Below are 12,524 nucleotides of genomic sequence, written 5' to 3'. Positions count from 1 at the left end.
AATTGAAGAGCAATTATTCAATATTCCGTACCTGGAATTTCAGCCTAAGCTTCTAAGCATTGTCCTTTTCTTTAATTCTTCAGCTACGAATGTAGCCCAACAGTCTTTTAGATCCTTTGTAAAGCAGTAGACCTAGACTTGTTTGTTTGAAGAGTCCCTTTTTTATACATTGTATGTATATTTCTCATCCTGCTAGGGTCTCGCAGCTTCTCTCCCCAAGGTCCTCAGACTCTCAGGCTCCGACCAACATCCAGTTGAGGCTGGCTTTGTGGTTTTCTTCAGTCAAGGAGCAGCAGCTTTGGGTTTGTGCAGTTTGAGAGCATGGGGTAAATGGTGCACTCTCCATATAAGGTAATAATTTAAGTTCTAAGAGTTTTAGGTTTTGTAGTTCATTAAAATTCCATTGAATACTTCATCTAATTCTCAGAAAGAGGTAGTCCTGCTGATCATTCATTTTATGGTAGGAAACTCTTGATCATATCTGTCCTTTCTGTGACCTCTTGTACGTGCGGTAAACATGGCCACACTCACCGAGGTTTGTTTGCCCCTTTAAAAACCACTGACCCAAAACAAAACTTTTTTTTTTTTTTTTTTTAGCACTTATACGCATGTTTAATAATACAAAATAAACAAAAACTAAAATAAACACCTCGGTGAGTCAGGCACTTCACACAGCAATTGCCCAGAAGAGAGCAACTGCTTTCTTTAAATACCCTGCACCTGGCTCTAATTTAGAATAGGTGCAGGTGATAATTAAATAAATTAACAATAATTCAACACATTTACACATGTTTTTGGCATGGAGGATTTTAATCCCCTCCCTGCTCTGCTACACACTATAGTCATGTTGCCAGTCATTTCTTCTTCATATTTTACTTAATTAGTCAGTTTACTGGGAATACTTCCTGCATAAATAATCAGTAATTTAATTTCTGATGATAATAATTACACAATGTACTCATATGAGTGGTTTTAATGGCATAGGTGATGGGAGACTGTATTTATTTTTTTAATCTTAAAATAGATTAATCTGCTTCTATAAACTGCTTATCCCACCCCCACACAACTGTAGCAAAAATATTCAATTATTAAGCAGACAGGAGAGATTATGTTTATTAAACTCTGCAGCTGAATACTTTGCACTAGAATACAGCATAACTAAAATAGTGTTTAGCGGTCAAGGTTTATTAAAGGCCTCTAGATCTTCTGCTTTTCAATTTTTTAGCTTAAGAATACATTAACTGGTCTGTCTCTTCCCATATGACTTCCTTTGTCAAACTACCCTACATGATCTACCATAGTGTGGCCCTTTGACCAGGCCGTGGACAGTGGTTGCCGACAATCGCTGCAACGCCTGATGAAGACACATTGTATAGAAATGTGTTTGTTTCTTGTTCCCTTTCAAGTATGAAATGTAACCATTACCTTGTGGGTATTTACCTCCTAAAGATCTGAAACCTGAATAAAATCTGAAACCTGAATCAAAGCTGCTCGCAGAGCCTGTGACGCAGTCGTGGCCCGCCCCCGAGGGCATAAAATGATAACGTTCACAGACCTGTTTCTTTTACTGCTATAGATTTTCTCATTTATTGTGTTTTTATACAAAATATATGTGATACAGTACACCCTTGCCCTTCAGTATAATGAACCTTCGGCTATAACGAACCTGGCCCCTGGAACCCAAATAAAAAAAACAAAAAAAGATTATATTGTAATGAAAAACAATTGAAAACCCCTGGGTTAACTGCTTATTAAATTTCCATTGCGGTATGTCAACTTTTTACTACAACTGTATGTGTAGTTCTGGGGAGGACGTATGAACTGTTTTGATTTGTATTTGTTTAGTTGGGTAAATGGCTTCTCCGCCCTGACATTAGATAGGGACCACACGGAGTACTGTTTAGTTAGCACTCCAACTGAGAGCAAGCTTTATTTTGTTTGTATTGTTTTATTAGAGGTTGTTTCCCCACTGCAGTGTAAGAAAAATAAAACCAACACCAGTTTTAAAATGTAAATCAAGACTCCAGCCCCATTATTTACACTGCCCTAGGCCACATCACATTACAATTAGCAAAAGCACCTCAGAGCACCAGCAGTTTTAATACAGTATACAAATGTCAATGGTGCTCAATCACTGAGGACAATGCATCAAAACAAGTCCTCGTGGGTAAACAACTTGTTATATGATCACAATTATGTTTACTCAAGGCTGAGAAGAGATCATCTTGTGAGGGTGCCTAGTTTAACTGCTGTGCAGTGTTACCTGTGAATTAAAATGACATTACAGTACTGGTACAGTATTTTACTGTCAAGACTACTGCAGCATTTAAGCATCTGTGGATTACTTATTTGTAGTTGCAACGCAATCTCTGTTTTCTCCCCAATTTCAAATTGCCAATTGTGTTATTATTAATCTCGGTTCATAGTTTCAACCCCCCAGCAACTCTGGGAAACGGCGGCTGACATACGCGTCCTCCGAAACATGTCCCTGCCAAGCCATCTTTTTTCGCACCGCGGATCCACAGCGAAGCCATCAGAACTATAGTGCAGGAGGTCAACACACATCAGAATGGCTCCACTGCAGACCCCCAGGCGCCCTGTCAGCCACAGGGGTCACTGGTGCACGGTGAACCATGGATTGCCCTGCCGACCTAAGCCCTCTCTACCCGGGCGGCGCTCTGCCAATTGTATGCCGCCCCCCTGGGAACTCCCTGTCATGGTCGGCAATGGCATAGCCTGGATTCAGACCTGCGATCTCCAGGCTATAGGGTGCATCCTTAGTTTTGATCACGATATACAGTTGATTCTTACATCAATGATTCTTATAAAAGGAGTGCACTGTATTAATTAGTCCCTCCAGGATTCTGCAATCATGGAAAAAATCATAGAATTTTCTCTCTTCCGTGGAATTTAATTTTTTTTTGCAAACACACCCCGAAAACTCAAACATTTGCTCCCTACTATCACTGTACATGTCACTGTGCATACACGCTATTTGTATAGTTTGAAGTATGGAGAGTTTGAGTGCGATCTTTAGTTTAGCCATGGAGAGATTCTTAAAGCCATTGGTGAGCTCTGGAAACAAATCTAAATTAGCACCGAATATAACGGCAAAAGATAGAGCACAAATGCAAAATGCAAGCCAGTATTTCCAATAACTAACCATCATAGCTTCTGTTAAAACGGCAGAAGACAGTGACAACGACCATGGATAGACGTAGTGGCTACTGAAGAACAAAATAAAGTAAGACTATTATTATTATTATTATTATTATTATTATTATTATTATTATTATTATTATTATTATTATTATACAAAAGAATTTCATAGTTTAGTCTCAAGTTCAAAGCAAAGCGTTGTTCTGTTACTCCTATGTGAAAGGTCAGAGAAAAACAATGAGGACTTTGCTTGTACTCCCTATGGTGCAGGTCCTGAAAGATGTAATTCTAATTATATATGGAAATATACATGTTTTTTTGTACATGGTGTAGTAACATGAATGCTCAAAAACGAAGTGAGTGGTGAACTATATTAGATATTATACGATTACTTAGAACATTTTTGTGAAATTTTTTTTTTTTTTTTTTTTTTTTTTTTTTTGTAAATCAGCGCATTTGTAAAATTACCAGTGCTAATTTGAATCCCAGTGCATCACTAGTCTTATTTGTACAAATATGGTCCAAGCCTAAAAAAAAAAAAAAAAAAAAAAATAAACATTTGTAAAACAGTCTGCGATTTGTAAAATGTAGATTGCCTATTACAAAAACAATTAATTAAACTTCCCTAGGTAGTTGTTATCTTAGTATGTTTTTATTCTCTGTTAATTAAATTATATTAATTGAAAAAGGCAAGAGAGAACCAGGTTGTTATTATTTTTATTGTTTTGGTTTAATATAATATAGCAGGCTAATGTTCCTATTGAAGTAGGCTAAAAAAAAAAAAAAAAAAAAGCTTTCATATTTTGTTGTTAAAAATAAAAGAGCATTAAAAATAAAGCATTTTATGAGATTTTTAACTAGAGGTCCCGGGAATTTGACTCTGCAGGCCCAGAGGTTTTGGCACAAATTAAGCACTGGTAATGTAACGTTACTGTTACTTGAAGTGTATGCAATCTGTTACTTTTACCCTGCTGTAGTGATTGCCCGCTCTCATTACAAAAACAATTAATTAAACTTAGGCTAGGTAGTTGTTATCTTAGTATGTACTGCTTTTTATTCTCTAAAACAAGTTTGATTGTATTATTTGTAAATTATATTAATTGAAAAAGGCAAGAGAGAACCAGGTTGTTACCAGAAACGATGTGATGTAAGACCAGAAACAGAAACTACAACAAACAGGTAGTGGCGGGACAAAGTGAGCTGCTACGACACTCAATGCTTTATGTAATAAATATAAAAGATTTAAACAAATAGAAAACACTTTCAAAATAAAAGGGCATGTTGGTCAAACAAACAATAAAAAGTAACAAGCAGCAATTGTATTCGTTTTTGCTATTATAACTCCTAACTCCACACCCGTTCCCCACTCACGAACACGCTCTCTGTGTGCAGCCAAACTGCAGCTCTTTTATATTCTGGCCGAGAGGTTAATTAGCTATTAATTATCTTATTACCCCTCAGCCATAGTCTGCACAAGTTTATCAAGTCTGTGTGACTGTCAGCCAGTTAAACAATCAGTAGCCGACAGTCACGCATTTTCACGAGGCATTTAGAAACATAAACACGAAATGGCAGGTGGCACCTCGCTCCTCCTGCCAAATAATACAAAACATAACATTTCGCTGTCATATATAATATAGATCATAATACAAATACATCATAAAAATAGCACGAAAATATACATAGGTGTGCAGCGCAAAAGGCTTCAAAGGCGACCTCCCCCCTTAAAAATCCAGCAGCCTGGGTCAGGAGTCCTGAGCCAGGAACAGAGGCTTTAAGCCAGCGGCAATGCTGTCCGTGGAAATGCTGGCCACTTCCCAACTGACAATGGAAATGCTGCCAGCTTCCCAGCCAACAGCAGAAATGCTGCCAGTGGAGCCATCAACGGCTCCCTGGTTGGCTCCTCCAGCCCCAGAAAACCCCGGAGGTCAGCAGCAAACAACTTCCAAGGCAGGCATCACCAGGCAGTAGTGCAAGGGCAACCTAAGGCGATGCAGAGCTGGCGACCCCAGACGACGGCTGTGGAAAATATATTTTTAAATGTTTTAAACCGAAGCGCAGTTGCGCAACGTTTAGCTCAGGCTTCAGCTGTCAAGTCCTGAGTCCTTCAATAAATTGCCAAGGAACTTACAGAAAACTCGGCGAGAAGGGCTCAAACAAGAGGTTACTTATACCCACCTTACATAAGAGGTTAGTTATACCCACCTTAATAAAGAGGTTAGTTGTACCCACCTTACTTACCTGGTTGTGAGAGGCAAAACAGAACAAGCTTTCTGTGTGGTGACTATTTATTACCTTGGTGAGGCGGGACTGAGGACGGCACTTCACAGTGGGGCCTATCGGCAGCTTTGATATAAAATGCTCAGTGAATACCTGACCTGTGCAGGCATATCCCTAAAGTAATTGGCTGGTGGTCGTCTTTAAATTGAAATGGAACTCTGAATTGCAATTGACTTAATGTCTTCAGTTACTAGGAAACTGTGCACAATTAAAACCTGCCCAACAAACATTATTCAATCTCTGGCTAGTGCTGTTATTTTTGCAGTCTATCACAGTAATAAGACAAAATCAAAGCTACACAGGTTGAAGTTGAACAGGTGTGTGCAGGTAGCTGTCCAAAAAGCTTGAGAACCACTGTTCTAAGGGACAGGATAAATGTAACTTCTGTAATGCTGCTGCAGACATAATTGGTTGGAAGGATGCCATCTGTGAAGAGGTGTTTTGCATCCCTGTGAAAATGAAGTATTCTTCTATTTTTTATTATCTTGATTTTTCTCCAAGACACATGGTGCCAATATCAAGCAGTTAATGCAATAAAGCTTACTTGTGCCTGTGCAAAGCCCTTTAGACCTGTGGTGGTAGGATCTTGTGGCCCTTCATTTATTGCTTGCACCTAATAAGTTTCATAGCTGCGCTGTGAATATTTGTTTCTGCAGTAGTGTAAAAAAATTATGTTTTCTTTATGGTGTCTTTAAAAATCCAAATCTCACAGTTGAATAATCAAAGCTGTATGTAAAAAAACAATAATAATAATAATAATAAATAATAATAATAATAATAATAATAATAATTTTAAAAAGATACAAACAAGTTGACCAATTATTGGTGAAACTGTGCATTTTTTGCTTATAAATATGAATTTGAATGATCATATATCAAGGAAATGCTTCCTCTAGCCCAGTGGAAGCATTTCCTTGATATATACAGATGTGGAAATACTGCTGCTGTTTTACCCCCACTTTGATTTTCTGACCCCCTAAATAGCAACACAAAGGATCCCTTTAGAGTTACCTTACACATATAAAGGTCTAATCTGTATTCCTGAGTAACATCTTATCTGTACTTTTGTTTCCCCTTATCTTTCTACATTGTAAGCTACACTGTTAAAGTACAGCATTGTTTGATGGCTATTTTTCATTTCTAAATAGCCCATCAAACCCACACATATATAATATACTGCTCATCCACTGGAAAAAAAGGATTACAACCCCCACTTGCATCTAATCCAATCAACTGAAGATGTACTACAAGCAAACACTACTGGAGATTTAACACCTGAGCCTTATCATAATTCATAAGCTCTGAAACCACTCCTACTAGAGCCATATGGTTCTGAAGCAAATCTACACCCAGGGCAAACTGTTCCTCAGCAAAAAAAAAAAAAAAACTTTAGATATCTGTCCCATTTTGCAGGATAAGCAAACAGCCCAATAGGACTTACAATAGGTCAGAAAATCTAAACATAATGTTATGAACTGGAAAAGTTCAAACTACAGTAGCTCATGCAAGGAACAGTTTATTTTGATACTTTTTTTTTTTTTCTCTCTGTGCAATTAATGAGTAGGCTTAACACAGGTCATTGTTGTTATTCAATGTTTTCTAAAGAATCTGTCACAGGCTATTTTTCATTGGGACAACCGACATCACAAGAGGCATGCTTACACAGCTTGCATTTCCTCTTGAAAGATACTTCTCAGGTGAAGTCTGGTTCCACTCTTCCGTGTCCCAGGGCATGAAGAATGGTTCTGTCTTCATCCTCCAGTTCTGGAGTACTGCATTACCATTCACAAGAAAATGACTCCTTCATAAATTGTACCTGTAAGACGTATTACAGAGTCACAAATTGAACAAGACTTCTTGTTCACCATCACTACCTAGATCAATCTACATTTCCAGTGGACGCAAAGACAGAAGAGTCTATAGGTGCTCCCACTCCAGGGAACAGCACAAAGAACCAAACAACTGGCATGTTTAAGAATCTCTCTAGGATGATGTCTGCAGCCCAACTGCCAGCTCCTCCCACATTTGCATAATTTTCATCTACACATTAATCTCAGGTTATTCATACTCCCCTACCTACCATTCAGTAGGTGAGAAATGGTTAGACATTTAATGAATTTAACTAACATATCTACTAGCAGCATTTTAAATGCGTCATGATCATCAAAATGGTTAAAAAACATATCCCAGAAAGAATCTCTATCATCTCAGTAACCTATGCTGGAATTACTAGGCTGTCAACCGTAATCCTTTCATAGCATGCCACTTTCAGAGGTTGATTTATGTTTGGTACACTACTGCAAATTCTAAACACTGTTGGCAAAGGCAAACAAACAATACAGTTCCCCCATAATAGTGGCATTAAATTAGTTTTGCTTGTCTCTTCCTTCAGCCTAATCCACATCATGGTCTCATTGAATCCTTTCACCTCCTGGATTAAATACAGGCCAAAATCACAAGTAAAACAAACACAAAATGGTTGGTGGTCTAATCTTAGCCCGCAGTGGACATTAATCTATCGCATAAAACCACCCATTTTGTTAACAATTGTCAGTCTTGTTTGAGAGTGGCCCAGGATGGAATTAGTGTTGATGTCCCTTTAAAAAAAAAACACTCTTAATCTTGCTTGGAGTTTTACATCAAATTGGATCTAATTTTATTTTACAGTCCACAGAGTACCAACGTCATACAGCAAATACGATGTCAGAGGAGAAATAGCAGACAAAATGGTAGCCTAATTCTTTGTTTATTAAACTAAAAAAAATGTCCAGGAGTAATAAAATAATTGATAAACAATATTTTGTTAATTAATATCCTGGGCTACATTAGACTTGGACTTCTTTTGTTTTTTAGAGTGGAACCTGTTTTGCAGTAAAGAAGTGAAGAAAATATTCTCAATCACTTCTCAACTGGCCCTGTAATACTTTTGCCCTTAACCTTTTTCCCCAAAAATTTACAATGGGTAACACAAAATGTATTTTAATTCAGGGGTGCAAATTGTTTTGAAAATCTAGCGCCATAGTGCCAAATTTGCACCCGTAAGTAGTTCAAACCATTCAGAATTGTCAGTTTCCTCATCTCCCTTTTCTTTATTTCTCTCTCTCTAGTACCATGTATTTTATGAGTCCCCTGAAGTTAAATGCATTTTAACCCCTACAGTTTTTTTAAAGATATTTAGAATGTTGAACACTAATTAAAACTAGAACATATTTCTATATAACTGCAACCAGATAAAAAGGTTCTGATTTCAAATTTGGAGCCAGTCTGATCTGTAATGATTCTGTGCTGAGATCTATGATCTATGCATATATATTATATATATATATATAAAGTAATCCCCTAGATATATATATATATAATAGATATATATATAATATATATATATATATATATATATATATCATGTGTGTATAACCAGTGCTGTTGGAAATACATCAACGGAGAACCTAACAAAGGTAATTCAAAATGATCTAGACAGCATTCAAAACTGGGTACACACATGGCAAATTACATTTAATATAGAAAAGTGTAAGGTACTGCACCCAGGCAGTACAAATGTGCATTATAAAATACCATATGGGAGATACTGATATACAGACGTACACCACTTGAACATTTTAAAAAAAAAATCAAACTTCTGTCCAACAGGTGCACTTAATCCAACATTGACCACTTTCACAAAATCAGTAGAAAAACTTTAATCTTAGCTCAGCTGAGAACAAAGTCATCCGAGAACTTTGATTTCCGAATCCTTAAGTCAGTTTATTGATTACTTTATTAAAAACATTGTAAAATGGTTACCGTTTTTTTTTTTTTATCTGGCACAATTTTCAGTTCCTAGTAATGCTATACTTGTTACGCTTGGTGTTGAAAGTTTGTATTCCAATATACCCCACAGGGGGGGACTAGAGGCCTTGTCATTTCTTCTTTTAAAAGAAGAAAACATACACGTTAACTTCCTATTGGAATTAAGCATATTTGTCCTGACAACAAATTATTTATTGTTTAAAAACAAATATCAAATTAAGGGCACAGCAATGGGCTTGTCCTTTTTCCCGAATTATGCTAACTTACATGGGACATTGGTAAAGCTTAACTATTAATGACAAGGCCTCTCTAATCCTGTCCTACAAGATGTGTTATTTTGGAAGTGATACATTGACGATGTATTAATGGTTTGCACTGGCTCTGAAATTGATTTGTTCCTGTTTAAAGATTATATAAATAATACCAATCCTAATTTAACATGAAACATAGCCGATCCTAATTACAGTTTTTACATTTACTCATATCTGTCAATATTAAGGGTACATTTGAAACATACATTTTTCAAAAATTAAGCGATAGGAACACAATTTTGCATGCTAGTAGCGACCACCTGAAACACATGCTCAAAAATATACCACAGGCAATTTTTACATTTAAAACGCATATGTAATAGAATATCTGATTATGAAATGAAAGCTCTAGATATGCAGAATAGTTTTCTCGCAAGAGGTTACAATAGCACAATTATTAATTATTTAACCTTACTGCCAATAATCTTTAAAGCAATCATTTTGAAACATTGGAACATTTTACAATGTGATCCTCAGCTTGGTACAGTTGTCACTACTCCACCGAGATTTTGTTTAGATGTGGTAAAAATACCAAAGACTCAGTTCTATCCTTAAGTATAAATCACCTTCTATAGAGAACTGGTTAACAATACCCATATGTGGCAACTATCGTTGTGGTAAATGTATTCATTGTCCTATTACATACAACAGTAAATACTTTAATCATCCACATACAGGTCAAACATAAACAATCAAGGGATTTATTAACTGTAATACACTCATGTCATCTATATGTTGAAATGTCCACGTGGCTTTGCATATATTGGACAAACCAAAAGAAATGTTAATAGTAGAATAGTGAAGCAAAAAGCTGCTACCCATAATAATGCTGACTATGCAATAGCTAACCTTTAAGCGGTTTGTGATGGTGGTCCACAATGAAAGGCGCTATATAAAATAAAGATTGATTGACTGATTACACTGTGTAACAAATTTTTTTTTTTTGTTGTTCCTGGGTAGTAAGTGTTATTTCCTAATTGCTTATGCCTCAAAAGTATAGAAAATGGCTATTATTCCCCACAAACTTTGCTTTTTTGACCAGGACAGTGATATTTCAAAATATCACTATTTCCAATGGGAAAACGGGCAAATGTGTGTCTTTTCGTTCACATAAAATCAGAAAAAAACAACATATGAATCCAAATTAACATGTATTTATACTAAAGTAATACAAAGATGACTACAAAAGATTTAGAAGTGAGTAGTTTTTCGAGATTTACAATTATACTGTAAATACAGTATAATTGTAAATCTCGAAAAACTACTCACTTCTAAATCTTTTGTAGTCATCTTTGGGAGTTAGGTTTGCAGCAGCAGGGAGAAGCCAGAGGACAGGAAGGAGAGTGGAGGATTACAGGGATATTAAAGTTAGTCATGGCAGGAAGCAATAGAGAAGGGGAAGTGGAAACGGCTATGGGAGAGGGTGGTGTCGAAAGGGAGGCAAAAACAGACAGGTACAGGAAGAGAAAAGAAAAATTAATGCAAACCTGGTCTGGAGTTGGAGCTTTCACATTTGTTGCTTGGATAGAACATTTTGCAGCCGGTTCTCATTGGCCTGTCCTCATTTGGGCTACCTGTTTAGACTACCAGCCTTTGGTAATAAGGCCCTTTGGTGAGATGGCACTCAGTGCTGGCGCACTAGATTAGCGTCAGTGCTTATATAGTGCCCTGGAGGTCGAGAGCTGTGTGCATCAGACAGTGGCTTGCAAATTACTCTAAATACAGTAAGCCGTGCCCTGCTGTTACTTGGCAAATTGTTAATTCAACACAACTCGCTCACGTTATTGCATCAAACTGGGCAAAAGCCACAAGTTGATGCAAAAGTGGACTTGCAGCTCACATTGAGGTTGCACAACGCTGTGTATGATGTAGTTGTTGCATTCACAGGGAAGTGCTTGCTGCAAAAGCAATGCCAAAAGAGCTGTCAGATATACTATTCGCTGCCGTAAAAATAGTTAACTTCTTAAAAGCTTGACCACTGAACTCAACGCTTTTCTCAGTGCTATGTGAAGAGATGGGATGCTTGCACAAGCAACTTTTGCTTCTTAGAGAAGTTTGATGGCTGTCATGGTGGGAAAGGTTTTGGCTGAAGTCTGCAAACTCAGGAAGTGTTGTATTTTTTTGATCGACTGACTTACCACTTCAACCAACACTTTCAGGTTTTACTGGGCTATTTGGCTGACATAGCTGAGCTGACATGCTCAATGAACTTAACCATTCTTTTCAAAGTAATAACTGTAACTGTAACAGGAAAAAGTACAGAGTTTAACCCAAAAATGTTTGCTTTGCAGTAGCTGTGTGATGCAAGACAATGTAAGTATCTTCCCGACACTGTCATCTGTCGTTATGGATTTTGGAATGTTGGTCCTAGAAGTTAAAGATGGGATAGTTGAGCATTTTTCTTCTTTGTATGCAATTCAGAGAATATTTTCCTGAAAGCGAGGCAAATGAATTGCAGGATTTTTACCTGGGTCGAAATCAGTTTTCACAGAACTTTGTAACAAAGGCCAAGATTCTTGTGACTCTAAAAGAGAGTTTGATTGACGTTGCTGAGAGATCTTTTTAAATTATGCCTCTTGACCACTTTTGGCTCTCAATTTGAAAAAGAGTTTACTGAATTGTCCCAAACAGCCATCAAAATACTTGTTCACTTTGCCTCAACATATCTGTGTAAAATAGGGTTTTCTTCGCATATTTAAATCCAGAACAAGTACATATAGCACTCGAATGTAGAAACAGATCTGAGGTTGAAATTCTCCAAAAGTCAAGCCGTAGGTTCAGCCAGCTCACTGAGGTAAATGTGACTCATTATGTGAATTTCATATTTATTAAGTGTTTGAATAGTGGTACTGTGCTACTTATGTTGCTTTCTGTCTTCAGAAAAATATGTTATGTAGGGAAAATCATATTTTTCTAAATACTGTACTGTTCATTAGAAGGGGAAAATGCAAGGGGCATGCATCTCGG

This window comes from Polyodon spathula, chromosome 4 (genome assembly GCF_017654505.1).
Source record: "Polyodon spathula isolate WHYD16114869_AA chromosome 4, ASM1765450v1, whole genome shotgun sequence".
Classification (NCBI taxonomy): domain Eukaryota; kingdom Metazoa; phylum Chordata; class Actinopteri; order Acipenseriformes; family Polyodontidae; genus Polyodon; species Polyodon spathula.
This window is presented reverse-complemented; position numbering follows the sequence as displayed.